Source organism: Triturus cristatus, chromosome 3_2, assembly GCF_964204655.1.
Source record: "Triturus cristatus chromosome 3_2, aTriCri1.1, whole genome shotgun sequence".
In the NCBI taxonomy this organism is placed as follows: domain Eukaryota; kingdom Metazoa; phylum Chordata; class Amphibia; order Caudata; family Salamandridae; genus Triturus; species Triturus cristatus.
Genome location: NC_140584.1, coordinates 1065201341 through 1065229076, shown reverse-complemented (window position 1 = coordinate 1065229076; position 27736 = coordinate 1065201341).

Here is a 27736-nt window from a genome sequence, read left to right as displayed (position 1 = left end):
CTCTCACACACAGGGCAACGTGATGAATCTCCCCCCAACAATGGGGGTGACGAATCACAATCCCAGGCTCGGGAGGAACAGGATCCCACAGGCAGCGACGCCTCTCAACACTCCGCGGAGGACCCCGACCGACCTGGACCCTCTGGTGTCCAAGCCCCTGCAGAACCTGGTTCAGGAACATCTGTGACACCCACCACCCACATTCCTGCCACATCCCAGGAGACACCGAGGAGCCCTGCCTGCAGTGAACAACTGAGCCAGTCTGACCAGGAGGGACAAGGTGCGGCGGGCACCCAGGAGAAGGCAGACAACACAGCCACTGCCATCCCTCAGGGGTCCCGTAGACCCGATGTGCCCACAACGGCAGGCCAGGCTTGTGTGGGCAGGGGTGGTGGGAGTGGAGGCAGGCGGAGGCGAGAACCTGACCAGCCAGCTGAAGGGACCAGTATGTCACACATACCCAACATCATGGATGCATACCGGCGTGACACCAGGGAGTTCAGCCAGGTAGTGGTGACCCTCACACATATCAAGAACCAGCAGGCCGAGCAACACGCCAGTCAACAAAAACACCAAGGACGGATGGAGGCAAGACTGGTTGAGCTCCTAGCGGTGCAAAGGGACATAAGCAATTCACTCCGTCGGATCGCCGACAACATGGCACCCCTCCCTGTGCCACCAGGTGAAGACCACCACCAGCCAAAGGGAGGGAGGAGGAGGAGGATTCGTCCGACGGAGCGTCCCAAGCATCGTCAAGGCCTGCATCTGAGGGTCCCCCGAGGAAGGTGGGTCGTCCACGGAAAAGACCGTGAGAGGCAGCGGCCCATCCACATCTCCCAGGTCACCTGGCCTGGCACCTGGACTTCATGTGCAACAGCATCACCTCATTGACTGACATCATCTGCCACACGGACTTGCTGCTCACAGTTTGACCAATGATGCCAAACACTGTGGTCTGGACTCTGATGACTTCAAATGCCAAGGATCCCATCTCCCCCTGTTAACTTTGGATTCTATGGTCCCTGCATTGCACCTTTTTCTGTGCACAAATCACGCCCCAGAGATATAAAGAAAAAATTAATACATGAAATTTTATGTTGCAGTCATTTAGCATGAGTCCACAACATGAGTGTGGAACTAACTCCAGCCATCCATACACTTGGATCTGAGTCCGTTCGAGGACACACATGGGTCACAATGTATCACAAAATACAGACATGGAGCCCAATACTCACCCGTGATGGCCTCAAGCTGCTGAGGGGGAGCTTGCAATACTGCTCAGACAGACCAATTTGGAAGAGTATCATGAAGGTGTAGAGGTCATGGGTCATGTTGATGTGCCCGGGGAGGGAGTCCCAGGTCTGTTTGGCGAGGTGGGAGAACTATCTCCTGCATGCAGTTTTTATGTGGATGTGATGAATAGTGGCCAGGGCAAGGTGGGCTGCATGGAGTTGGGCCAACGGGGTGTTGGATGGCAGACGTCCAAGGTCGGTTTTGGGTCTGGGGTTGTGGACTGCCTCCTGAGTGTGGTTGAGGAGTCTGAAGGTGATCCTGCAGCAGACAGTGAGCCATTGCAGCTATCTCAGGTGGACGGTGATGTGGCTGGGGCGGGGGATGTTGAAGATGAGGTGTGCGGATGCACGCTGGATGTGGACAAGTTCTCCTGCAGTTTTGCTGTTGTTCTCCGAGGAGGCCGGTGGTGTATTTGAGCCGGCTGGTGTCGTGGACCTGGGGGACGGTCTGTCTTGCCTTGGAGTGGATCTATCTGTGGATCATTTGCAGCATGCAGAGAGTGTTGCAGCATGAGGTACAGATGGTGGTGAGTTGCATGGTAATTGTGAGCGATGGGTCCATGATGAACACCAGCTTGCGTGCGTGGCCACTGGGTGCTGGTGCAGTGCCCAGACCAGTGGGACACAGGGAGTTGACCCAGCCGTAAGGGGACAATCCTCAGATGATGACCTCAGTCCTGTCCAAGTCCAACCCCAGGTGGCTGATGTTCAGCCATTTGTCAACGGATCTCATGCCTTCTTGAAGTTTGGATCTGGCAATGGCTGGTTCTTTGGTGAGTTTGAGGAGAAGCTGGGTGTCAATGGCATACGAGATGATGATGAGGTCGTGTGCGCATGTGATGGTGGAGAGGGGGGTCATGGAGACATTGAAGATCGTCACGCTGAGAGATGAGCCCTGGGGCATGTGCCGGATGACCCCAGTGTACTACATGCTGCAGGGTGGAGGCAGACTCCCTGGGACTTGCTGGTGAACTACTTTCTGATTTAATCCTGGGCCCTCCTCTGGATACCAGTGTTGGAGATGTGTGAGCTGACAGTGTGTTAGCACATGGTGTAGAATGCCGTTGAGAGGTCAAGGGGGGTGGGCTCACCATTGTTGAGCAGGGCAAAGTTGTCGTTGGTGGTGGCAATGATGACGGTTGCAGTGGTGTGATTACTGTGGAAGATGGTCTGGTGGCGGTTGCCTGGAGCTGGTTGCCTGGAGGAAATTTGTCAGTTGCTTGTTGAGTTTCTTCCTGATGACATTTGCTGGGTAGGGAAGCAGGGTGATGTACCAGGAGATCCTGCGGTACTGCCGTCCATTGTTTAAGAAGGGCCTGGGTCTCTGCATGCCTCCAGCACCCATGGAATGTGGCAAACTCAAAGGAGACATTCATGACGCGCTGGACGTGGGCTTCAAGGATGGGGAATGATGTGGTTGAGATGTTGTTTGGGAAGGGGCCTGATGGAGAGCCCGAGTGGATGGTGCACATGAGCCAGGTTGTGTACTTACTGCTGATGGGAGTCCAGAACCTGAGGGGGGTTTGTCATGCGGATAATAGTGCTGTCTGCTTCTGTGTGCCAAGGCTGTTGTGTATGGCCATGAGCTTGCAGTGGTACAAAGTTGCAAGGGATGTGATCTGCCTTGCAAGGGTGGGGTGTCTTGGATGGAGATCTGCTGTCAGTTCACTCACAATGCTGATGAGCTCCTTGATGTCGTGTGTTTTGGTGTCTCGGCACTATCTGAAGGATCTCCACTTGTCCTTGCTGATGATATGGTGATGTCTGTGTGTGGTGTTTTCCAGGGCTGTAAGGTAAATGATGGCTCTTTGTGTTGCAAGGTTTGCACAAGAGTCCGGCTAGGTCTGTAGGAGTCCAGTAGGTCTGCCTTGTCCCAGGTGCCTTAACTGTTGTTGTGCTTCACAGGAAAGTCCGTCAATGTGGCAAGATTGTTGGATCAGTTGCTGATCCAGTGCGTGAGGTTGCAGGGTGTGGCGGTGGTGTTGTTTCGAGTGTCCCACACAGCTTGTCTGTGGTGACTTACATCAAGCATCTTTGGGGAATCGGTAGCGGGGCGTGGGGCAGTGTGTTGCTTGTCGGAGACGTGGATTCAAAGGTTGATGGACCAATGATGGATGGTGGTGTGGTTCTCCTCCAGCAAGAAGTTACTGGCCCCCAGCCACATGTAGCCTGTGGAGGTGAGGGCGTGCGTGCAGATGTACGTGTTGATGGCTTAGCGGAATTGTGGATGTAGGCCTGGAGATCTGTAGATGAGTGTTATTCTGAGGGTTGCCAGGGAGTTGCAGCAAACCCGGATTTGTGACTCTGAGGGTGTACTTGTGAATAAATTGCAATTCATCCTCCGGGATTGTTGGTGCCGTCCCTGCGGGTGATCTTGTATCTCTCCGAGATGGCAATGTGCTGAGGATGATTTTGTCCAGGTTACTGTCATGAAGGTGATGTGTGGGGCTGTTGTGTTGAGGAGGTAACAGAGTCCAATGGCGTGCTGGTGGACGGAGCGGGTGTGGAGTAGGAGGCACATGACCTGGTTGTTCTGACAGGGTCTGGTAGGCTGGGCAGCGTTGTGTAGGCAGTTGGAGTTGCACACTCAGCATGCGAAGGTGTTGTGTGTGCGCTTAGGGGTTGCCTGATAGCAGGCGGATGATTGTCTGGAGGACAGTGCTTGGAGGTTGGCTGCAGCATGAGCCTGTTGTGTGACGTGGGTAATGCAAAGACCAGAGGGTCGTGCACTGTGCACATTGCAGGCGCAGACGGTCCTGCCTTTGGCACGGCATTGGCGCAACAGTGGCACAGAAAAGCTGCTGGCTGCATTTTTAATGGGTGGAGGGGGAAGGTCTGAGCATTTTGGAGGCGTGTGGGTTGCAGAATCAGGGCACTCGGTGGGCCTGATGTGTACAGGCCCCAGCTAGGCCCGCAAGGCACAAGGGTTCGCTCTCCTGTAACGGATTCTATAAGGAAGTTGGCACGGAAACTGCAAAGTACAAAAACAAGGTTTATTAACCCTTAAGGGTGGTCCTACAATCTACACAATACCCTTAAGTATTGCATAGAGTAGCGCACAGAACTTGCGTACACAGTCCCCTTTTATACACACCAGAGGGGCTCATAAGTGGGTGGATACAACATGAGGCCGAAGAACATTACCATTTATGGTCATTCTCGATACTGAATCAATACATAGGCGGAGCCAACACACTTCTTGAGCCCGCGAAACACATGGTCAAGCAAAGCTAATTATAACAGATGTGGTCAAGTCTGGGCATGCGCCAAATGGACAAGAGAGAGCTATTTATAAACTGTTACTAGGCAGATTACAAAAGCAACTAACACAAAGGTCGGACTCTCCTCGTGGCGAACACGTGGCAGCATGACAATACAAAATGGAGTCCAAACTTCGGTCAACATAACGGAGAAAACATGATTTAAAGGGAAAGCATTAATGTCGTCAGTAAATGCTTAATCACATTGCTGTTCTAATTTACAACAGACGACCCTTTCAGCATTTACTGAAGACATCCGGTTTCCAAAAATCATCATATATGTCAATTATCATCATTCCTTTAACCTCTTTAGCTAGACGCTTCTGATGAGCGACATCGGCAATAGCTTTCTTATCCGGAATACAGAATGAAATGCATACAGAACAGAACAATGGTCCACATTGAACACACATACAGAAAAAGAACAAAATTGCTATAATAATACAGAGACCAGTTAAGACCTTCCATCCCCAGGCAGTAACCAATGCCCAAAACCATCCAGAAAAGGACCAAGTGCCGTTTTCTGTGTGGATTTCAGCTGCTATTTTATGCAACTTGTTAATGGCGTTATAAACGGATGGCGTATGATCAGGGATGAACACACAGCAACTACTTCCAATAATTTTACAGGCTCCACCTCGATCAGCTAGCATTACATCTAATACCATACGATTCTGCAATGCAACAATCCTAGTTATTTGTAACTCCTCCGTAAGATTCCCAAGAGCAGCAGCAGTCTGATTTGTCACAGCTTCTACCACTCTTGTTAATCTTCGGATCTTCCTACTATTCAAAGCGGCTCCAACAAAGAAAAACAGTCCTAAGTTAAAATCAATATACTGCTGCAAGCTGGTATCAGTTTGATCCACATCATCAATCGATAAAGTACGTTTATACCTATTTACAGTCACATTATTCAACAATTTCAAGTCCTTATGGTAAGATGCTGGTGCTAGGAATACAGGAGGTAATAGGAAGGATACATAACATACCCCAGACCACCCAGCCGGCAAACGGTAATAACCTTTATTTCCGCACACAAAATAGGTATTATGGGACGCTAGGAAGGTACTGTTGTTCAACCCATCAATGTTCAGGACAGTTAGGCAATCACTGACACCAACAGGGATAAAACCCACACTCTGGACACACAGGTCCGCTTGAGCCTGTGCCACTTGGATCACGAATTTGTCCTTCCCCACAGTGTCTCTGGTGTTCGTGAAGATGTAGGGAATGGATTCATTGTCTGGTCGGTACTCTTCCCACTCCCAAATTGTCCCATTCGCTTGTGGATACCCATTCTTGTCTTGATGGCATTCTTTATTAAGTCTAAAAAGCAATCGTCCCACTGTCGGTTTCCGAGTGGCAAACAGTAAGGTGTACCATGCTCTACAAGAGCCATTATGAGAGAAAGGAAGTGGTATGAATGGCGTACCTCCTTTCTTCTGATGGGCCGGCATCATCCCACATATCCAACAGTTCGTAGCGTTTGTAGCAACGTGGGTATGATGCAGCATCTGAATGAAAGTGTTATTCAAATAAGACTGTCGATGCTTCAACTCTTGATACGGCAATGTATAGAAGTAGTGCTCCGCAGGCACCGGAGTCGTCAACACAAGTGTTTTCCGAGCAGGAGTTACCTCCTCTACAAACCATGTTGTTATCCCAACAATAGCTACTGTTAGCATGAACCCCAACGCACAAAGGATTTTCTTCTTCTCCATGTCAAAGGAAAACAATACCCTGATATCTTCCTGAAACTAAAAAGTCTGTCAGAACTCTTCCCCTTGGGCAGCGGTTGATTTCTTCACCAGCGGGCCAAGACGGGTGTCGCTACACTAATGCAGGGCTGATCCCCCCCCCTTGCCTCATCGGCTCTCCGTTTCACTAACCCAAGGGCCGTTCTGACAGTGTGTCCCGGTACTGGAAAACTCACTTCCGTGGTCGAAGATGATATCGCCTTCCTCCAGAAGTCGCGTGGTCCGGAAAGAGCTCCTCAATGTCACTTGGCTCTGCAGCACGGCCTGTCTCTGCTGCCAGGATTTCTCGTTGATCGGTCAGCACGGCAGACTCCACCAATCCGGGCGGTACCTTTCGACAATGCAAGGAATGGATCCAATTCTTCCTGTTCGAGACTCGCACAGCCGTCCTCGTTGCAAGGAGGACTTGCTCAGGGCCCACCCATCTCGGTTCCAAGCTGTTCGTTCTGTCAAAGACTTTCACCATCACATGGTCACCAGGCCGGAGACCATGTCCTTCACCGGTAGACCGATCAGGGAGCGCCTCTCGGACCTGTTGATGAATAGAAACCAAGTTATCGGTTAACTGTGCCAGATAATCGCTCATCATTACACAAGGTACATCATACACAGCCTTAGGCCTTGGTGGACCCCAAATATTCATTGGGCGTCCGAATACCACTTCATACGGCGTAAGGCCAGTTCGAGAGTGCGGTACTGCTCTAATTGACAATAACGCCAGTGGCAGGGCGTCTGGCCAAGTCAAAGACGTTGAAGCTTGGATTTTGGCTATCTTAAGCTTCAGTGTACCATTATACTTCTCGACTAGGCCTGCAGACTGAGGGTGAAACACGGAGTGGAACTTCTGAGTGATGCCTAGACCCTTCAAGACATACTTTATAACATCCGCTACAAAGTGAGGGCCATTATCACTCCACAGAAGTCTACAAACGCCATATCGGGGGAAAAACTCCTTCAGCAGCAGCTTCGCAGTAGTCATTGCAGTATTGTCTTTCGTAGGGTACGCTTCAACCCATTTGCTGAAAGCGCAGACCACTACTAGAACATACTTCAGATTATTACAGCGCTCGAGCTGGATGTAATCCATCTGCAGAACCTCAAAGGGTGCAGTAGGTGTCGCAAATCCTCCTGCTGGAGTTCGAGTACCCTTTCCTGGGTTATACTTCAGACAGATCATACAAGTCTGCACCACCCTCTTTGCCGTGCTAGCAATCTCTGGATGCTCCCAAACTTGAGTAAGCAATTTCACAATTGCGGAAGCTCCAACATGTGCTAGCCCATGTGCCATCTGAACCATAGGTTGTACGAAAGCCGTGGGTAACTTCCATCTATCCATCTGCTTATTTCTCCAACAACCCTCATCATCCAACTCTCCCTCGCTAGCCCATTGCTCCCGCTCTTTATCAGAAGCGGTCCTTTGCATTTCTCGCACTTCCTCCTTCGCATCACGCCATCTTTCCACCTGTGACTTTACTACATACATGGCAGTAGCACCGGGCTGCATCGCAGTCTCCCGTGCTACTCGATCTGCTAACGCATTCCCTTCTCCAACTTTATCAACTATTTTCCTATGGGCGCTACACTTAACAATGGCAATTTTCTTTGGGTATGTCAATGCGGTTAAAAGATTGTGAACTAACTCTCCATGCATTATCTGCGCCCCATGTGACGTTAGAAACCCTCTCTCCTTCCAGAGTAGGCCGAAGTCGTGCGCTACTCCGAAGGCATAGCGGCTATCTGTGTAAACATTCACACATAATCCTGTACTGAGCTCACATGCTCGTGTTAATGCTATCAGTTCCGCTGCTTGAGCTGATTTCTGCGGTATGCGTGCTGTCTCCACTATTGTTTGTAATGTGGTAATTGCATACGCTGCTGAAGTCGTACCATCTGGTAGCTTCAGACAGGATCCATCCACCCACAGTTCTCCATCTACATCTGGAAAGGGCGTATCCTGGAGATCAATACGACCCTTTGTTTGTTCCTCAGTCACAAGAATACAATCATGCGCTTTCCGCGCCTCAGGCTGAGTTTCGGGGTATGGCAACAATGTTGCCGGGTTTAGTGTTACGCACCTTTTCAACGTGATATGAGGAGCCAAAAGCGTCAACTCATATCCCGTCAAACGGGCACTGGTCAAATGCTGCGTCTTTGTTTGATTAAGCAGTGCATCAACAGCATGGGGGACTAATACCAACAGCTTGTGAGATAACACAATTCCCTCGCTTTGGCGTATTGACACAGCTGTCGCCGCAACCGAGCGAAAACAACCAGGCAATTCTCGGGCGACAGGATCAAGTACAGCCGAAAAATATGCACAAGGGCGCTGCTTGTCGCCGTGCATCTGCACTAAAACTGACAATGCACATCCATCTTTCTCATGCACATACAACGAAAAGGGTTTTGCATAATCAGGGGTCCCTAACACTGGTGCCGAACAAAGGGCCTGTCGCAGTTGCCGAAAAGCAGCATCACACTCATCTGACCAAGGGATTGGGATAGGTGTATCCTTTGTCAAAAGGGTTAACAATGGCTTAGCTATGTGTGAAAACCCCAATATCCACTGTCTACAAAAAGAAACGAGGCCCAAAAATGCACGGACATCCTTCTGTGTGGATGGTCTCGGTGTATCCAAAATTACTTGGATACGATCCGGTGTGAGTGCACGTCCCTCCTTAGACAAAAGGTGACCCAAATAAGTCACCTTTGGTCTACAGAATTGCAATTTCTTCCGAGATACCTTATGATTGTGGGAGGCTAAAAAGGAAAGTAAGGATAGCGTGCTTTTCTCACACAGCTCCAGGGTGTCAGCCGCCAACAAGATGTCATCGACATATTGAATGAGGGCGACCCCTTCGAGTAAAACAAAGGAATCCAACTGTCGTTTCAAAGCCTGACTGTAAATACTAGGGCTTTCTGTGTAGCCCTGGGGAATTCTACAAAAACGATAAGATCTATTGTTTAATGTGAACCCAAAAAGAAATCGGCTATCGGGGTGAATGGGAATAGAAAAGAAGGCATTTTTCAAATCAATCACTGAGAACATGGTCGCCGTAGGCGGGACCAAGGTAAGCAACGTCGTGATATCGGAAACCACCGGGTACTGAGGTATCACGATCTTGTTTACCTCCCTCAAATCAATTATGAACCGATAGACCTTTGCATCCGTGTCCTTTTTCAGAATAGGGAGAATCGGACTGTTACAGATATTATAGGGAACTTCTTCCACTACTCCCACTGCGATCAAATCTTGCACAATCTGTATGAGAGCCTCCTCGCCCTCCTGGGAAATACGATACTGCGGGAGGCGCGGCAACACCGCCCCCTCCTGGACACTAATGTGGACCGGAGGAATCACCATTTGTCCCACATCTGTGTCCGAAGTCGCCCATAAAGCTCGAGGGAGGGTGGCCAGCAACGCATCCTCTGATATCGTACACATCCGCTCTGACCGGGGGTAGTTGTCATTTAAGATCACCCTCACACCCTCAGGGGAGCAGCGGATCGTAGCCCTAAAGTGCTTTAACATATCAAGGCCCATAATGTTATCCGGTGTATACGGAGCAAGCAGAAACGGACAGGGCGCAGAAAAAGAATCAACCTTAAATATAAGGGGCTGTGAAAGAGGGCTTCGGGAGAGTGTACCGTCAAACCCTACCGATGTAACCACTGAGCCGGATGGGGGAGCCCCCGGAACCAAGTACCTAGACAATGCACTACGTGTCGCTCCTGTATCTACTAGGAACTGATCAGTAGAACCTAAAACCTCAGCCGATACATAAGGACCCGTCTGATCGACCGGCACCTCAACTGATTCAGACCCCCATCCAACGCATTCCTATGCATGCTGCGAATCATGATATCCCGACCGATCAATCTCCGATACGTGATACTGGTGCTGGCGATCGAAAACATTTGAGCTATCTCGGTGCTGCCCAGCAGTATCGAAACGAACATGATCGGTAGAATTCCCTCTAAAGTTCGAGGAACCCCCTCTACCTCTCGGGCCACCCGGAGTATGCCCCTGTCGCGAGGCACGCAACACTGGGCAATCCCTGGCCCAATGGCCCAATTGCTTACAATACGCACACTGGTTCCTATTCAAATCAGATCGGCCCGAAGGGGGACCAAAAGATCCTCCCCTTCCTCTATTATTACCCCGTCGGGGCGGGCCATATACCTGTGCCAACATTACCTTAGTCTTGAGATCTTTCGATTTCTTTTCCTCCTGGCCCTTCGCCTCATGCTCCTGACGCTCATAATACTGAGCGATAGTCAGAAGGGCCGTCGGCGTCGCGGAGGACCAGGAACTCTCGCTCGCTTTTAAACGGGCCGCAACTGCCGGTAGCAGATTAGCTACATATTTGTCCGCGAAAAGGTGGCGGCCAGTGTCGTCAGTAAGCGACTGGCCACTAAAATCATGAAACGTTTCCTCAAAGCGCGTGAAGAAATCTGCAACTGACTCGTCAACTTTCTGTTTACATGCGGCTAACATATTCCAGTCAATCTTTTTAGGGGGGATAATCGTCTTCAGCTTAGTCACAATAGCAGCAGGGAGATCTAAAATACTCTGCGGCGGTTTCTGCGCGGGCTTCCTCTCCCTGTCTTCATCCTCAAGCTCAGACCACCGGGCCTTAAAGGCAACTATATCATCTACCTTTCGTACAGATCGCCACATATCCGGTGGTAGAATAAGGCCAAAGAACAGGTCTATGTCTGCTAAAGTCATAACGCAAGAATTCAAGGCCCCCTCAACTTCTTCATAGAAGGCCGCTGGATTCTTGCGAGGGTCGGGCAGCGCATTCTTCAATGCCATAACATCAGCCCTATGCCACGGAGTGTAAACCCAATTATACACGAAATATCCCTTAGCATCGGCGGAGGTAATGTCCGAGCTAGTCCCTGCTCCTTTAGGAGGAACATACAAAGGCGCTGCCTCTCGCATTGGTTTAGCATGCACTACGTCATCCTTATCTGACTGGGAGGTGGATGAGTGGCCCCCTGCTGCAAACGAATCCGACTGCTTCTCCTCCTCCGTTTGTTGGCGTGCTTTCTCTCTAAGGGCCAGCACCTCGTCCCGCAAAGCAAACAACCGCCGAGCCGCCTCAGGAGCTTTAGGGGGAGAAAAAACACCATTACGTAATGCTCCGGCATCCGAAGACACTTCGTCAGGCTCAAGGACACTAGAATATTTTCGGAAAGCAGTAATTACTTCATCCGCGAAATGAGACAGAAAATACACCCTCTCTCTATCTTGCCACGACCCCCAAGTATGGAACAACTCCTCCTTAGACATCTTGCCCTTAAGTGCACGGAGGGAAAGTTTCCGAAGCTCAGCCATATGCTCGGCCGATAACATGGACCGTGTGTCTACCTTACCCGAGGCCGGGCCAGAATCTTGCGGCCGCGGAGCAGATGCGCCAACATAAGGGGGCGGAGAGCGATCTAGCAAATAAAAATCATCATCAGGATTATTAAGGACAGGATAAAGTGGCTGGCGAACAACATATTGACCCGAAACTTGGAGCCTACGCTCTTTCTCTTGTCTGTCCGCCTGCTCTTTGTCCTCCCGACGCTTCGCTTCCTGTGCTCGCACATGATCATTCTTTCGTTGGTCTTTATCATACAGCGCTTTCTCACGCTTCTCTCGCTCACGCACTTCCTTCACCCATAATCGCACACACTCAAACATATCCTGACGAGCACGTCGCTTACACATACACTGTTCCACATACTCAATCTTACGTATATCAAACGATCCATACAAAGGCCATCGCAACTCAGGATCCTTCTTCGTGTATTTCCTCCATACTGTGCTGTACATTATGGAAGAAAGACCATGCTTCACATACATATCCCTATTAGGCGTCCCCTCTGGGGGAGCCGGAGCAGATTCCTCGAGGTTCAACCGGTGTCCAAAGCAGCAGCACCACTTACGGAGTGCGCTAAAAGCAGGCATGCTCAGAAATAATGCAAAATATGCAATATTATAAAAAATGGCACTTAATCGTTGCGCCGTTCAAAGTTACACAGCTCCGGAGAAATCTCTCCACATTACCTGCCTATATGTGTTGCAACGCATATATATTCACAAAGACAAATCCAAAATATGACTAGTCATCATCAATCAAACTCAAATAGCCAACCCAGGCTTCAAAAACTCGGAGCAAGTACCGTACAACGGTTCTTACCAATCAAGAGTCCAGATTCCAACTGCCAAGCTCCACAATCGCCCAAACGGCTCTCACGGCAGGACCGACAGAAGAGGTCTCAGTCGATGACCGGCGCCACCCAGACGGTCAGCTCGGAAGGGAAGGAAGAAAAACCTCGGGATGCCAGGGCTAAAACGCCGCTGGCAGTGATCACGTCCCCGGCCAAACTCCTCACCTTCGTCGCGACCAGTCCTTCGAGCATCCGAGTCGCCGATGAGCCCCACGTGACGGGCGCCAATTGATGTGTACAGGCCCCAGCTAGGCCCGCAAGGCACAAGGGTTCGCTCTCCTGTAACGGATTCTATAAGGAAGTTGGCACGGAAACTGCAAAGTACAAAAACAAGGTTTATTAACCCTTAAGGGTGGTCCTACAATCTACACAATACCCTTAAGTATTGCATAGAGTAGCGCACAGAACTTGCGTACACAGTCCCCTTTTATACACACCAGAGGGGCTCATAAGTGGGTGGATACAACATGAGGCCGAAGAACATTACCATTTATGGTCATTCTCGATACTGAATCAATACATAGGCGGAGCCAACACACTTCTTGAGCCCGCGAAACACATGGTCAAGCAAAGCTAATTATAACAGATGTGGTCAAGTCTGGGCATGCGCCAAATGGACAAGAGAGAGCTATTTATAAACTGTTACTAGGCAGATTACAAAAGCAACTAACACAAAGGTCGGACTCTCCTCGTGGCGAACACGTGGCAGCATGACAATACAAAATGGAGTCCAAACTTCGGTCAACATAACGGAGAAAACATGATCTAAAGGGAAAGCATTAATGTCGTCAGTAAATGCTTAATCACATTGCTGTTCTAATTTACAACAGGCCGGTGCCGCAGGTGAGGCAGCAGCAGGTGGAAGGGGTGAGAAATTAGGCAAAAAGTAGCACACAAAGACAAGGAGGTCAGAAAGGCACAGTGTAACCGGTGTATGTAAAGGAAGGAGTGTCAGGTTACTCATGGGTCACTCCGAGAAAATGTATGAACAATCACCAAAAATGACGGCCACAGGATCAGGCAACAAAATGCGGAGCTGCGCACAGGAGACACACCATCAGCAGGCGTTCACGTCCTGTTGTGGGGAGCAACCTGCACAAATACATACACAACCAGGTACTTCATGCACAATAGATATTATTAGCCATGAAGAACTGCATGCATGTTGCCGAAGTACAAATACACACATATGCTCAATATTTGACAATTATGCCATAGATGACGCATGCAAACTGGCAAGAGAGCTGCAGTGACAGAGATGAGGCACTTTGTATTGTGCTGAACACCTTTATTCCACATACACACACAAAGGGAAATGCATCCATATGAACAGACTCACAGGTCAGTTGACAGAACATGTGGGACATACGCTGGACCCCCCCTTCACAACACGGATGATGTCAATCCCAATGAACTGGCACACAAGTTAAGGGGATGAGCCAAACACATCCTGCTGCACACAGAGAGGCTGCAATTCCCCATAGAGCCTATTGTAGTGATGTCCCACACTATGTCCACCCGTAGCATCCGCAATGTTCCAGAAGCAAGGTTTACACACATTGATGCCTTCATCAGACGCCACACTCCACTACAGATGACTGTCAAGAAGGGTGACTATCATGTCATGGGAGTGATGCTACATGTTATATGCTCTTTGGTGAGAAGATATGTATGCATGTTACCACAACATGCACAGAAGCAGACCCACACATTCCCAACCCGTACCACCACCAAAAAGCCTTGCTGCAATCCTTACCCAAACTGATATTTCCACATGTCCGTGCATGGAACGCTGATTCAGCACACGTTGCAATCCTCATGAGGCATAGCAGGAAGACAACGATGACACAAGCAGACAACAGGCGCAAAAACCTGGGAATGACAGACACACAAGAAGTCACCTAAAACAATTCTCGCCGCACACATGGACATTTACAAAATATGAACAAGGTTGGACACATGTAAATTTCAAAGAAAGTCTCTCCGCAAAACTGTGTGGCATGACATCATCACTCGAGTGACACATCAGAACACACATCAAAGCCACTTTGCAATCAGTCAGCTGGACATACACATTGCAACACATGCCACTCAATGCTACAAGCTTGCACACTCATACCCAGTGATTCACCATTATGAGAAGAAGTTGCGTATGAGCTGACTACGGATATCATCCTCCTCCTCCTCCTCCTCATCACTAGCCTCGTGAGCAAGCCCTTGATCCTCCACGGGTGGATGTTGCTGCTCATTCGGATCCAGGATGAGTGGCACTGCCTTCTCAACTGCCATGTTGTGCAGCATGCAGCACACGAGGAAGATTTGGCACACCTTCTCCGGGGCATAAGTGAGGGACCCGCCTGTCTTGTCCAGGCACCGGAATCGGCTCTTCAGGAGTCCAAACGTCCTCTCAATCACTCGCCTGGTCTGGCCATGTGCATTGTTGTACCGGTGATCTGCAGGTGTTCTTGGGTTGCGGAGAGGTGTCAGCAGCCATGGCATGTTGGGATAGCCAGAGTCCCCTACATGGAAACATCATGTAAATAAGTGGGTCAGGAGATGCCGTAAGAGCCAAAGATACCGCAACACACAGGACAAACAGAGTATACCCACCAACAAGACATGCTCGTTCGTTGTGCAGCCGCAGCATCATTTGTGGCACCCTGCTACGCCTCATGATATAGGCATCGTGTGCTGCTCCTGGAAAACGTGCACAGACATGGGAAATCAGCATGTTAGCAAGACACACCACAAGGGCATTTATCGAGTGGTAATGTTTTCTATTGCAATTGGCTTGTTCCTGTGCCTGTGGTGGTACCAAAGCCACATGTGTACCATCAATGGACCCAATTACATGGGGCATCCCTCCCAGGGCATAGAAATCACCCTTGACATCTGTCAACTCCTCAGGATTAGGACATTGAATGAATTCATCAAGGTGCTACAACATGGCTGCTAAAACATCACACAGGACACGGCTGAACATTGTCTGTGACATCCCACCAACATCAGCTATGGTGAATTGAAACGTACCTGTGTCAAAAAATTGTAGGGCTGCCATCACCTTCATCTTGGGGGTCAGCGCAGTAGGATACCTGTGTCGCGGTTGGAGGTGTGGTGCCAGCTTGTCTGTCAAGTCCTCAATCAACTGGCAAGTGAATCTGTAACGGCGGATGCAGGCACGTTCCCTCATGGCACCCAAGTCTGGCATTGTTCTTGGGACAGGCTGTGCCCTGCAAGACATTGTTTGTAAGAATGAAGATTGAGAGTCTGCCAATATCAATGTCAATGAACATAGCACATGCTATTCTTCTAATACACATCACACATCACACATCAGGTAACTATGGAGTCGGGTGTGTGCAATACATACAGGACACATATGCCTGCTTGCTGGCACTCCTACAAAAAGCCAGATACACCTGTCTACATGACATGCCCTGAAATGAGCTGGGGGCCAGTCTGAGTGAAGAGCCACAGATATCACCGGAGTGACACACAACCACATAGCTGCATTGGAAGGATGTCATCTCATCCACACAGCTGACTGCAAGGCAGACGCACAAGTCACATGGAATGTCAAATGTACATATCAAACACATTGCGATGAAGGGGTACACGTGACAACAGAAAGACACAGCCATTGAGACAACGCAGACATGTATGACTGGGAAAATATGATGTCCGATGCACACAGACCCTACAGCCGTGGGAATCCACATGTGGCATGGTGTGCGTAGATGTGTTCCATGCCCATCTCCACACAGATCCATGTTGGATGCACCAACAGCAGATGCAGTTGATGGAACACTGACATCAAGCTCATGGGAACACATGACACACACCTGACATAGTCACAAAGGGGCACGCTGATCGTCACATGTCAGTTGATAGAGTGTCCCTAGTGCGCACCCATACGTGTCAAACGCACTATACTACTAGTTCGTACCCGTACATGTGAACCAGTGCGTACCCGAACGTGTCAAACGCACTATACTACTAGTGCGTACCCGTACGTGTCAAACGCACTGTACTACTAGTGCATACCCGTAAACGCACTGTACTACTAGTGCGTACCCGTACGTGTCAAACGCTGAACCAGTGCGTACCCGTACATGTCAAACGCACTGTACTACTAGTGCGTACCTGTACGTGTCAAACGCACTATACTACTGGTGCATACCCGTACATGTCAAACGCACTATACTACTATGTGTCAAACGCACTATACTACTAGTGCGTTAGTGCGTACCCGTACATGTCAAACGCACTGTACTACTAGTGCATACCTGTACGTGTGAACCAGTGCGTACCCGTACGTGTCAAATGCACTGTACTACTAGTGCGTACCCGTACGTGTCAAACGCACTATACTACTAGTGCGTACTCGTACGTGTCAAACGCACTGTACTACTAGTGTGTACCCGTACGTGTGAACCAGTGCGTACCCGTACGTGTCAAACGCACTATACTACTAGTGCGTACCCGTACATGTCAAACGCACTATACTACTAGTGTGCGTACCCGTACGTGTCAAACGCACTATACTACTAGTGCGTTAGTGCGTACCCGTACATGTCCAACGCACTGTACTACTAGTGCGTACCCGTACGTGTGAACCAGTGCGTACCCGTATGTGTCAAACGCACTATACTACTAGTGCGTACCCATACGTGTCAAACGCACTATGCTACACTACTAGTGTGCATACCCGTACGTGTCAAACACACTATACTACTAGTGCGTACCCTTACGTGTCAAACGCACTGTACCACTAGTGCGTACCCGTACGTGTGAACCAGTGCGTACCCGTACGTGTCAAACGCACTGTACTACTAGTACGTACCCATACGTGTCAAACACACTATACTACTAGTGCGTACCCGTACGTGTCAAACGCACTGTACTACTAGTGCGTACCCGTATGTGTGTGTACTACTCGTGCGTACCCGTACGTGTCAAACGCACTGTACTACTAGTGTGTACCTGCACGTGTGTGTACTACTAGTGCGTACCCGTACGTGTCAAACGCACTGTACTACTAGTGCGTACCCGTACGTGTGAACCAGTGCATACCCGTACGTGTCAAATGCACTGTACTACTAGTGCGTACCCGTACGTGTCAAACGCACTGTACTACTAGTGCGTATGTATACTACTAGTGCGTACCGTTCATGTCAAACGCTCTGTACTACTAGTGTGTACCCGCACGTGTGTGTACTACTAGTGCATACCCATACGTGTCAAACGCACTGTACTACTAGTGCGTACCCGTACGTGTCAAACGCACTGTACTACTAGTGCGTACGTATACTAATAGTGCGTACCGTACGTGTCCAACGCACTGTACTACTAGTGCGTACCCGTACGTGTTAACCAGTGCGTACCCGTACGTGTCAAATGCACTGTACTACTAGTGCATACCCGTACGTGTCAAACGCTCTATACTACTAGTGGGTACCCGTACGTGTCAAACGCACTGTACTACTAGTGCGTTCCCGTACGTGTCAAACACACAATACTACTAGTGAGTACCTGTACATGTCAAACGCACTATACTACTAGTCAAACGCACTATACTACTAGTGCGTACCCGTACGTGTCAAACGCACTGTACTACTAGTGCGTACCCGTACGTGTCAAACGCACTATACTACTAGTGCGTACCCGTACATGTGAACTAGTGCATACCCGTACGTGTGAACTAGTGCGTACCCGTACGTGTCAAACGCACTATACTACTAGTGCGTACCCATACGTGTAAACCAGGGCGTACCCGTACGTGTGAACCAGTGCGTACCCGTACATGTGAACCAGTGCGTACCCGTACGTGTCAAATGCAGTATACTACTAGTGCATACCCGTACGTGTGAACTAGTGCGTACCTGTATGTGTCAAACGCACTGTACAACTGGTGCCTTAGGGGTACGTGTGAAACGCACCATACCTGTGTGTGGATTTCAAAATTACATAGGGGACACATAAGGGACAAGTATTAGGCCCTAAATGCATGCTGGTTGTCATGGAGACAGTTTTCAGTTGAAAAGTGTCGATCAGGTGTCCTGGAACAGTCAGTTGGCCACAAAATACAATGTTGCAAAGTGGTTGTTGACTTGACATGATGCTCAAAATTGGAACGATGCGAATGCTGTCATTGGTGTATGTTTAAAGGGATTGGAGTAAACGTACGATGCTAATGAGTCTGACCAATCACTATGTACTCCTCAAAATGAATGCCCCTCAGCAAGACAGATATAAGGCAGCCAGAACCCATGAGAGGGCACTTGCCTGCACAACTTTCCAGTCGACCACACTGCTGCTGTCTCTGCTTCCTCTGGACCATGTCACGTACTGTGGAGAGGGCCCAGCCGTTCACCCAGGAGGAGAATGAGGCCTTGCTGGACTGCCTCCTCCCACAGTACACCAAGCTGTATGGGAGACCAGGGGAGCAGGTGAGTGCTGAGTCCACTACCTTTGCCTATGCACCTGTTGTGTGACTGTCAATATTGTGTCGAGGTGGGACAGACATGCAATGTTGTTTAGAGTGGGTCCCGGGGGGGACATGCTGATGTCTCTCATGCAGAGCATGATGTAGTTCCTGTGTGCACTCCTCACTTGCATTGTGCTTACTGTGACTTTCACTGCATAGTGCATGACACATTCAGCCTGGCAAATCCTTGGTGGCTTTTTTTCCTATTGTCCTGAGGTGATTCAGTGGTCCCCCCGGTGTGACAGGTGACTGTACCCACAGATGTGTATGAGTTGAGTGGACCTGTGGTGAGAGTGTCCAAATGATGTGTACGACCTCATGGACATTGATGTGTGTGAATGTTCCTTTACATGTGGGTGAGTGTCTATGTGAAGTGTTGCACCACAGCTGCATGGAGGAGGCAACAGATCAATCCATCTGATGTGACAAGTAAGCCATGCTGTGTGTCTGACTTGCAGAGCTAGCATGACACCTGTGACACCCCACTGGCAAGTGGCACATGTGCAGAGTGAGGGTTGTATCCGCTGTTGTCAATGACAGGCGAGTGATCTGTGCTTGGGTGTGTCTGTCTAGTCTGCTGAGGGTGCGTCAGTGGAGTGGGACATGTGACTGCTTGGCACGTGCTGGCCATCAGCCTGCTGTGGCATGTGCTGCACAGTGTGTGGCATGATCAGTGAGTGTGTCGCACCCCTCATGCCAACCTGTTGACTTTCAATGCCATGTAGTGCATTGGGGCTTGCACACAGGCCAATTTCTTATTGTGTATGATGTCATTCCTGTCTGCATCCTATGCCCTGTTCAACATTTCAAAGATGTTCAAATGTGTGTCTCTGGAACATGGAGCAGGTGCATTGATGTTGTGTCACTTTGTCATCCTGACCGGTAACTGCCTACGAGAAGGGGGTGATCTGGCACAACATCGTCAGGGCCATGAGATCTGCGGGGGAGCGTAGTCGGCAGCTGCCACAGGTCCGCAAGAGGTGGCAGGACATCCGGTGCTGGACCCGGCGGATCGCCCGCGTCCAGCTGTGGCTCGAACCTCCTCGCCCCCACGGCGCCCGCTGACGCCTTACCCCCCACATGAGAGGTGTCCTGGCGGTGGTCTTCCCTGACCTCGATAGGCAGTTACAGGAGAGACTGCAGCAAGGAGGGGGTAGGTACATGGCTGTTTGTTGTGTTTTGTGTCGCCAGCTTTTGGAAGTGCTCTGTAGCCTGGATACACTCACAGAGTTTATATGTGCAGTGCATTTTCTGTTCCCCAATGTCACCTGGTGCTCTTTTTCATCCCTTCCCCTCCTTGACATGTGTCCTCTGGTCTGTGTGTAATCACATTTGCACATGGTCATCTAGGGTGCCACTAAATCTAAGTGCACAATGCTTTCTACATCATGTTGGAGGGTGGTCTGTGACTTGTGTTGGTACCTTGCCTGTGCCATGACCTGTTCACTATGTTGGGTGTCCATATTTGTTGTCACTGATGATGATTCTCAACATAGGAGTGTGAGGTTTCAACTGAACACCCTTGCACCATGCATGACCAATTTTGTGGCCTCAGACATGATGTGCATGAGTGGGAGATATGCATAGTGCCATGACGGTTGAACATGGTACAGTCAGCTCATTCCAGGACCACGGAGCAGTGTGCCCACTACAGTCCCCTGAGACACCCTGGCCTCCTAATCATGTGTGTCATCCAACAATGTGCACATTCTCTGTGGGTTCAGCATAGGTCTGCCTCTGTGGCATTGTTCCCTGGCCTAGTTTGTATTTTTAAAATGTGTGCTACATGTGTCCACTGGACAGGGATACACCATTTTGCTTATGCATACTCACACTGGGCAGTGCCTGTGTGGCTATTCACAACAATCTTTTGATGGTTGTTTGTCACAAATATGTGTTGCCAGGCCCACAAGGTGATGTTGTGTAAATGAAGCAATTTTTCCTGCACAGTTATTGTAACCCTGAATAAGAGGTGTCACTTCTTGATCTGTATCAATCACATTGACTCAGGTATGGGGGGGGTGTGTGCGGGAGAGGCATACATGTGCAAACCTGATTTTTCATTGCCAGGTCTGACCTGTGTGTGAGAATTGGCTGTACAAAGAATCACCGTGCAGTGCCCCTGTGATGCTGGCCAGTGCTTAATGTCCGTGTTTTGCAGCCTGTGTCAGTTTTTTAAAAACATGAATCCTGCTCATACATTTTTGGCACCTGTGTGTGGTTCAGATGCAACGCAGTTTGGACTTTGTGTGCTGACATCTGTGTGTACATTCTGGCTTGCCATGAGGGTGTCCCCACAGTACAGCTATGCTTTTTTACAACCCAATAGCAGACCCATTAGCTTAAGCATTGTCCTGGGTGTGGACATGTGTGCCACTCCAGATGACAGGCAGTAGGTCATATGTGTAGCCAACTGTGTAATCAGGTGACGGATGGCCATGTGACAACTGACATAATTCAAGTTGTTACTCTAAAAAAATTTAACCTTAGCACTCACAGCACTTGTCAACAGTTCTTCATGTTTTAAATGTGGAAATTTGATGATTTGTGTTAAGAACACTGATGTGCCTGCATGAAAAAGTCTCCCAAGGAAGTGCACACCAAACGACATTTTCACTTTCATGGAACACACTGGCACCTTTTCAAAGAAGCCACTGTTAGAATTAAATGGTGTTGCAGATTCTCCATATACATGTTCCCACAGTGGTCTTGATTTTGTGAGACTCCTTTGTTGTTGGTGATACAAACTAACAAGTCTCAAGACATCAAGACCTCCGTGGGCCCATGTATATGTACTTTCTGCAACACCATTTATTTCTAACAGTGGCTTCTTAGAAAAGGTGCCAGCTTCTTCAATGACAGTGTAAATGTACTTTTGTGTGCACTGCCTTATGCAACATATTTCATGCAGGCACATGAGTGTTCTTTTCACGAAATGGCGATTGCCACATTGAAAACATGTCAATTGTGTAAAGTATTGTGAGTCCCATGGTACCAACATTTTTTCGTTTTGTGTTCCTAAGTACTTACAGGTCTCTGAGTGTGGTGACACCTTGAGTATTGAGGTGTGTTAGTTTACCTTGGGTGCACCACTACTGTTTCTTTCAGGGTAAACAAGAGGTGGCATGACTTCATTGTATTGCTGTGCTCACCGGTTCACAGACACTAGCTTCTCAGTGTATTTCTCATTCAAGTTGTGGCCTGGTGTGTTATTTTTTTCCTGGTGTCCAAGTGGCATAGTGGGTCTACCAACTGGGCAGTACAGGGCTTACATATGCGCGGAGTAATCTAGCTGTTACTCATGATGCATTGCCTGATATGCACTGTGACCAATTGTTTTGGTGCTCATGTGTCAGATGTACACAGGTGACTGATGCATTTCGGTTTCTTCTCGTTGCCCACAGCATCATCATCCGCAACCGAGGGAGACACCTGCATGGACCAGGAGGAGGGATCCAGCGACAGTGCCACCAGTGCTGTGGAGTCAGAAGGAGCCAGTGGCACGGAGGGTGAGGTGAGTCAGTCGGAGGACCTGTCTGGAGGCGAGAGCAGCTACGACGCCGACGGGTCCGACGCTGACCTCCTTGAGGAGGCGGAGGCTGCGACACCAACTGGCAGCATCCCCACATCTGTCCCCGCCTCCTCCGTTACCATCTCTGCCCTCCCAGTTGCTCCCGTCCCTTCTGTCCGTGCAGAGGCCCACCATGTCTCCTTCGGCCCAGGCACCGCACCCCCTGCCCCTGTCACCCCTGCTGCCCTCAGTGAAGAGTCTGTGGACATACTGCGGCAGTTGCAGGTTGGGCAGGCATCGGTGCTGAATGTCCTCCATGGACACACTAAACTGATCACACAGATGGTGTCGTTCATGGAGGGCATATCAGCAACGATGTCTGACCAACGCAGGATTCTGCGGTCCATGGACTCTTCCCTGATGGCAGCAGTTACTCTCCTGCAGTGCACCGTCCCCCCCTACCCCGGACCCATCCACACTGCCCTCTCCCATGCCTGCCCAACGCACACCCAGACAGTCACGGGCACGCACCCCACCGGACACAGACAGCACACCCCCAAGTAAGGCAAAGCGCACACCTCCTGTCACGCACACTCAGGGGGATGTAGGCACACCCACAGGGTCTGGGGGCAGACGACATACACGCAGCCACAGCCGCAGTCCGCAGTCCTCACAACCCTGTTCCTCCAAAACCACTCCCCTTAGCTCCCCTGCCAAACTCTCACCCAAGGAGATCTTTATGGGTGAGCTGGACCTCGCCCCCACTGAGGCACCACCCCACAAGCGGGCGAGGAAGTCCCCGGGCACGGGAGTTGAGTCCCCCACCATGTCCACCCCCTCCCCCAAGAGCGCTGCACCCCATCCCTCGCCCACCACACCCTCCGTTGGCCCTGGGGTATCTTCAGGTGCAGGGGTTAGGATGGACGTCCTAGCAGCAGTGTGCAGCGCCGAGCTCACCTCCAACTTTGGCGCTGCCCTACCCCCTGTGGTGGAGACGTCCACCCCTGCACCCACCACACCTACCCATCCCCCTCCTGTCCCTGCGGTGCCTGGTACTGCCACAGATGATGACACACCCCCCGGTCGACAAACCTTGAGGTTCCTTTGTGCAGGCAAGGTAGGGGTGGACGCGGTCCCCTATGTCCCCCCGTTGGACTTGAGAAATGGACTGGCCATTGGCCTTTGTAAATAGTGTATTTGTGGTTTTTGTTTTTGAGCTGAATAAAGCCTTTTCTTTTACTTTCAACACTATTGCATTTCAGGTACTTGATGTTGGTGATGAGGCTCCTGGAGTTGGTGTTCTGGTAATGTGTTAGGGTTCTGAGAAATGTTTTTGTATGATGGTCATGAGGTGGACCATGGTATCTGTGTACCATCACAATGTCTCTGCAAATAATCATTGGTAGTGTGTGTTCATTTTGTTTTGAGACATTGTCCCAAGGAGTGTTCCTTCCTCTGTGGCACCTGACATCTTCCCTGCAAACAGTTGCACAATTGTTGTGCTGACCTGTGTCAACATTTCCTTTGTTGGTGACGGATCCCTTCAACAATGGCCATGCCTGCTCACCGATGTCTCATGCTAAATCGTCTGTGCCCCATGCTAGTCACTGTACTTGTGTTTTGGGTATGTAGGAATGCCTTCAGGGACAAATTGCCCCTTTTCAGCACTATGCATGCGTGTAATCACAGCCTACCACACAAATGGTACTTGTTATGCAGGGTATTTGGGCACCTGACTCACAATTGTGGGCATTGTATCTAGTGGAATTGAACCCTATTCCTTTCATGAGAGACAACATCTTGGTGGCTGGACCAGTACCTGAACATTCCTATCACTCCTGGGATGTGCGTGACAGTGTGTGTTCCCTTTGGCTATCTTAGTTTTGTATGCAGTTACATGACTGTTAGACCTGGCATCATTGGCATGAGTCTCTCCTCCATTTTATTCTGTTTGCCTCCTCTGTTTACAATGTTTTTGCTGGATTATTGCTTTGGGCACTGTGCCACTGCTGATCAGTGCCACAGTGCAAGTGCTCCCTATGTTAAATTGTTACATTGATTGGTGTTACCATGATTGGCTTGGTTGACTTACTGTTCAGACCCTAGTCTAGTGCACTGCGTGTGCCAAGAGCGTGTAAGTTAACTGCTGCTGGTAGGCTTGCAGCACTGGTTGTGCCACCCACAGAAGCAGCGTGTAAAATGTGTCTCAGGCCTGCCACCGCAGCGCCTGCGTGCAGTCCCTGATTGCCATGTCGACTTGGCAAGGAAACCTACTTGCCAGTCTCTAAACCTTCACTTTGCCACATTTCAGACACCTCTATGGTAGGCCCTAGGGCAGGGTGCATTGTTGGTAAAAGGTAGGTCATGCCCTGATGTGTGTGGCATGACCTAATAGTGAATTACAGCCATTTTCGTTTTTCACTATTGAAGGGCTACCTGCCTCCCATAGGCCAGAATGGGCAGACAGATTATTAACTCCATTATAATCTATCTGACTCAGGGAGCATGGTAGCAGGTCGAGTTTAGTATCCCTGAACTCAGGATTTAATAACACACCCTTTAGGATGGATGGTTTTTAAATTCGATGTTTGAAAATAGCCCTTTTAGAAAGTGGCTATTTTCTTGTCCAACTATCCACCGGTCTCTGCTGGTTTGGTGTGTGTGTCAGGGGCTGGGTGGCTCCAGAGGTCTGAATGGGTCAGTGTGGGGTGAATGAGGCATTTACACATAGAGTGAGGGAAGAGTAGCCTGCCCTGCCTGACACAATTCTGGCTCCCCCTCCTGCTGGGCAATTGATTGCCCTGCTCCTGCCAGTGACAATACTGGCTCCGCCTCCTGCTGGGCGGCTGAGGACTCTGCCCTGCTCAGTGAATAGGCCAGGTGCCTCTGCCTGGCAACACCCACAACAAACCTGAGATGGGGGGAATTTCCCTGCTTGGACAAAGGGAACAAAGGAGAAAAGGGGTATAAGAGAAGGACCCCTGAACCAAGAACTCAGATCACTTCTGACAAGGAAACCTGTACCAAGGACAAGAAGCCTGCTGATCTAAGGACTTGCCTCCCCTTTCTGCCAGAGTGCTGTTTTGCTGTGGAGGAACCTGAAAGCTGCTTCTTTATTTTTGCCAAGGAACAAGGAGAGAGGAACTTGGTGTGTACTCTCTGAACACTTGCTAGGAAATCTCCAAGGGCTGGAAGAGTGCCAGTCTCCTGTTGAAGTCACAGGGCCAAAGGACTTCACCATCTGCTGAATTGCTGGAAAGTGTTGTTTCCAGTACACAAGGGAAAATCTGCAGTCTCGACGCCGCCGACGCCGCCGAATCCAGCTCGACATCGTGAGTAACGGCTCCAGTGTCCCGAGCCTTCGACGCCGGCCGCCGGGCCCGATCGACGCCAGCAGCAACACCAGTGAGCAGTGGGTATCGGCCCCGGCTCCAAGTGACCCCGTCTCGACGCCGGTATCGACGCCAGTGAGGAGTGAGTATCGGCTCCACCTCCAAGCGACCCCGTCCCGACGCCGCTGCTGATCGCATCGACTCGACGCCCTTCTCGACGCCGTGAGCGCTGCTCCGGCCCGACATCCCTCGACGCCGCTGCAGATCGACCCGACTCCGAGGCACGATCGACGCCGACCTCGACGCCGACATCTCGACGCCGTGGATCATCGTTTTCTTCGTTCTCAAGGTACTGTACTTGTGGGGTCTGTTGCAACTCCAGGCTCGACGTAGCGCTCCTCGCGGTCGACGCCGAACCTTGGGAATCTTGTAGACTCGACGTCGTGTGACTCCTGTGGGGGTTACATTGTTGCCAAAGAACTGTGCTCAGAAGAATACTTTGCTAAAGAACTATTTGCCAAGAAGAAATCTTACTTGAACTATTATTTTTCCTTCCAAAGAGTATTTATTAAGACTGTGGTATATTTTTGTCGTTATTTGGTCTTGTGCTAAGCCTTATATAAAAATACTATTTTTATAATAACTTCTGTGTCGTGTCCATCTGTAGTGTATTCACTTATTACTGTATGTGGTCATAAATGCTTAACACACTGCCTCTGAGATAAGCCTGTCTGCTCTGCCAAGCTACCAAGGGGGTAGCAGGGGTTATCTGAGTGTGTAATCCCCTTGCCCTGACTAGAGTTGGTTGGTCCCTATTTGTCAGAAGTGTATACCTCTGCCAACTAGAGACCGCCGGTTCTAACATTGGTGGCAGCGGTGGGATTGAACTTTGCATTTATGACTCATGTGCAGTGATTAGTGTACGCTACATAGTGAAAGCAGACCATAACGCAGCCACAGTCTGTTTGGTAGGATATTCGATTTTTGTTCTCCGCTTTCCTGGAGCTTATTTTTTTTTAAACACTGCCAGTTTTGACCATGGAGGATGCCGGAGCTGCTGCACCTTCTGAGAGTTTTGTGGGGGAATTTGACAAAAAATTGATCAATAAGTACAAGAAGAAGGAGTTAGAGCAATTTTGCAAGAAGTTTAAAGTTCCTATCACAGGTCTCAGAGTGAGAGACGACTTCCTCAAAGCACTGAAAGCCTGGCTAGAGGCCAGAAATCCCTCTGATCCGGTGGTGGTACCGGAAGAGGAAGAAGAGGAGGAAGAGGAAGTGGAAGAGCCCACAGGTGGGCCAGTGTCATCTCCCGGCAGTAGTGTTTCCTCTAAGGGCCTTTCTCCTGAAGAGTTGGAAGACAGGGAGAGGGAGAGGGGACACCAGTTAGAAATGGCAAAGCTTAAATTAGGAGGGCAGTTGGAATTAGAGAATGCAAGAAGCAAGAGAGAAGCTGAAATGGAGAGCAAAAGATTAGATTTTGAGAGAGAGAAATTAGCGTTTGAACGTGAGAAGATGGTGAGGGAGATGGAGCTTAAAACGAAGAGTTTAGAGTTGAATCCCTCTGGTGGCAGCGCTCCATCTATGCCTGCAGAAAGTAGGTTTTATTTTCCTAAGGATGTGATCAAAGATTACAGTAAGAATGAAGATATTAGCCAATGGTTTAAAGCATATGAGTTAGCATTGTTGGACCACCGGGTCCCTGAGAAAGATTGGGGAACGGGGTTGTGGAGCCGCTTTACAAATGAAGGGAGAGATACCTTGTTGAGCATGCCTGAAGAGGAAAGGGCGTCTTATACTCATATGAAAAATGCTTTAATGCTGAGATATGGCTTAACCCCAGAAAAGTACAGACAAACCTTTAGAGAATGTAAG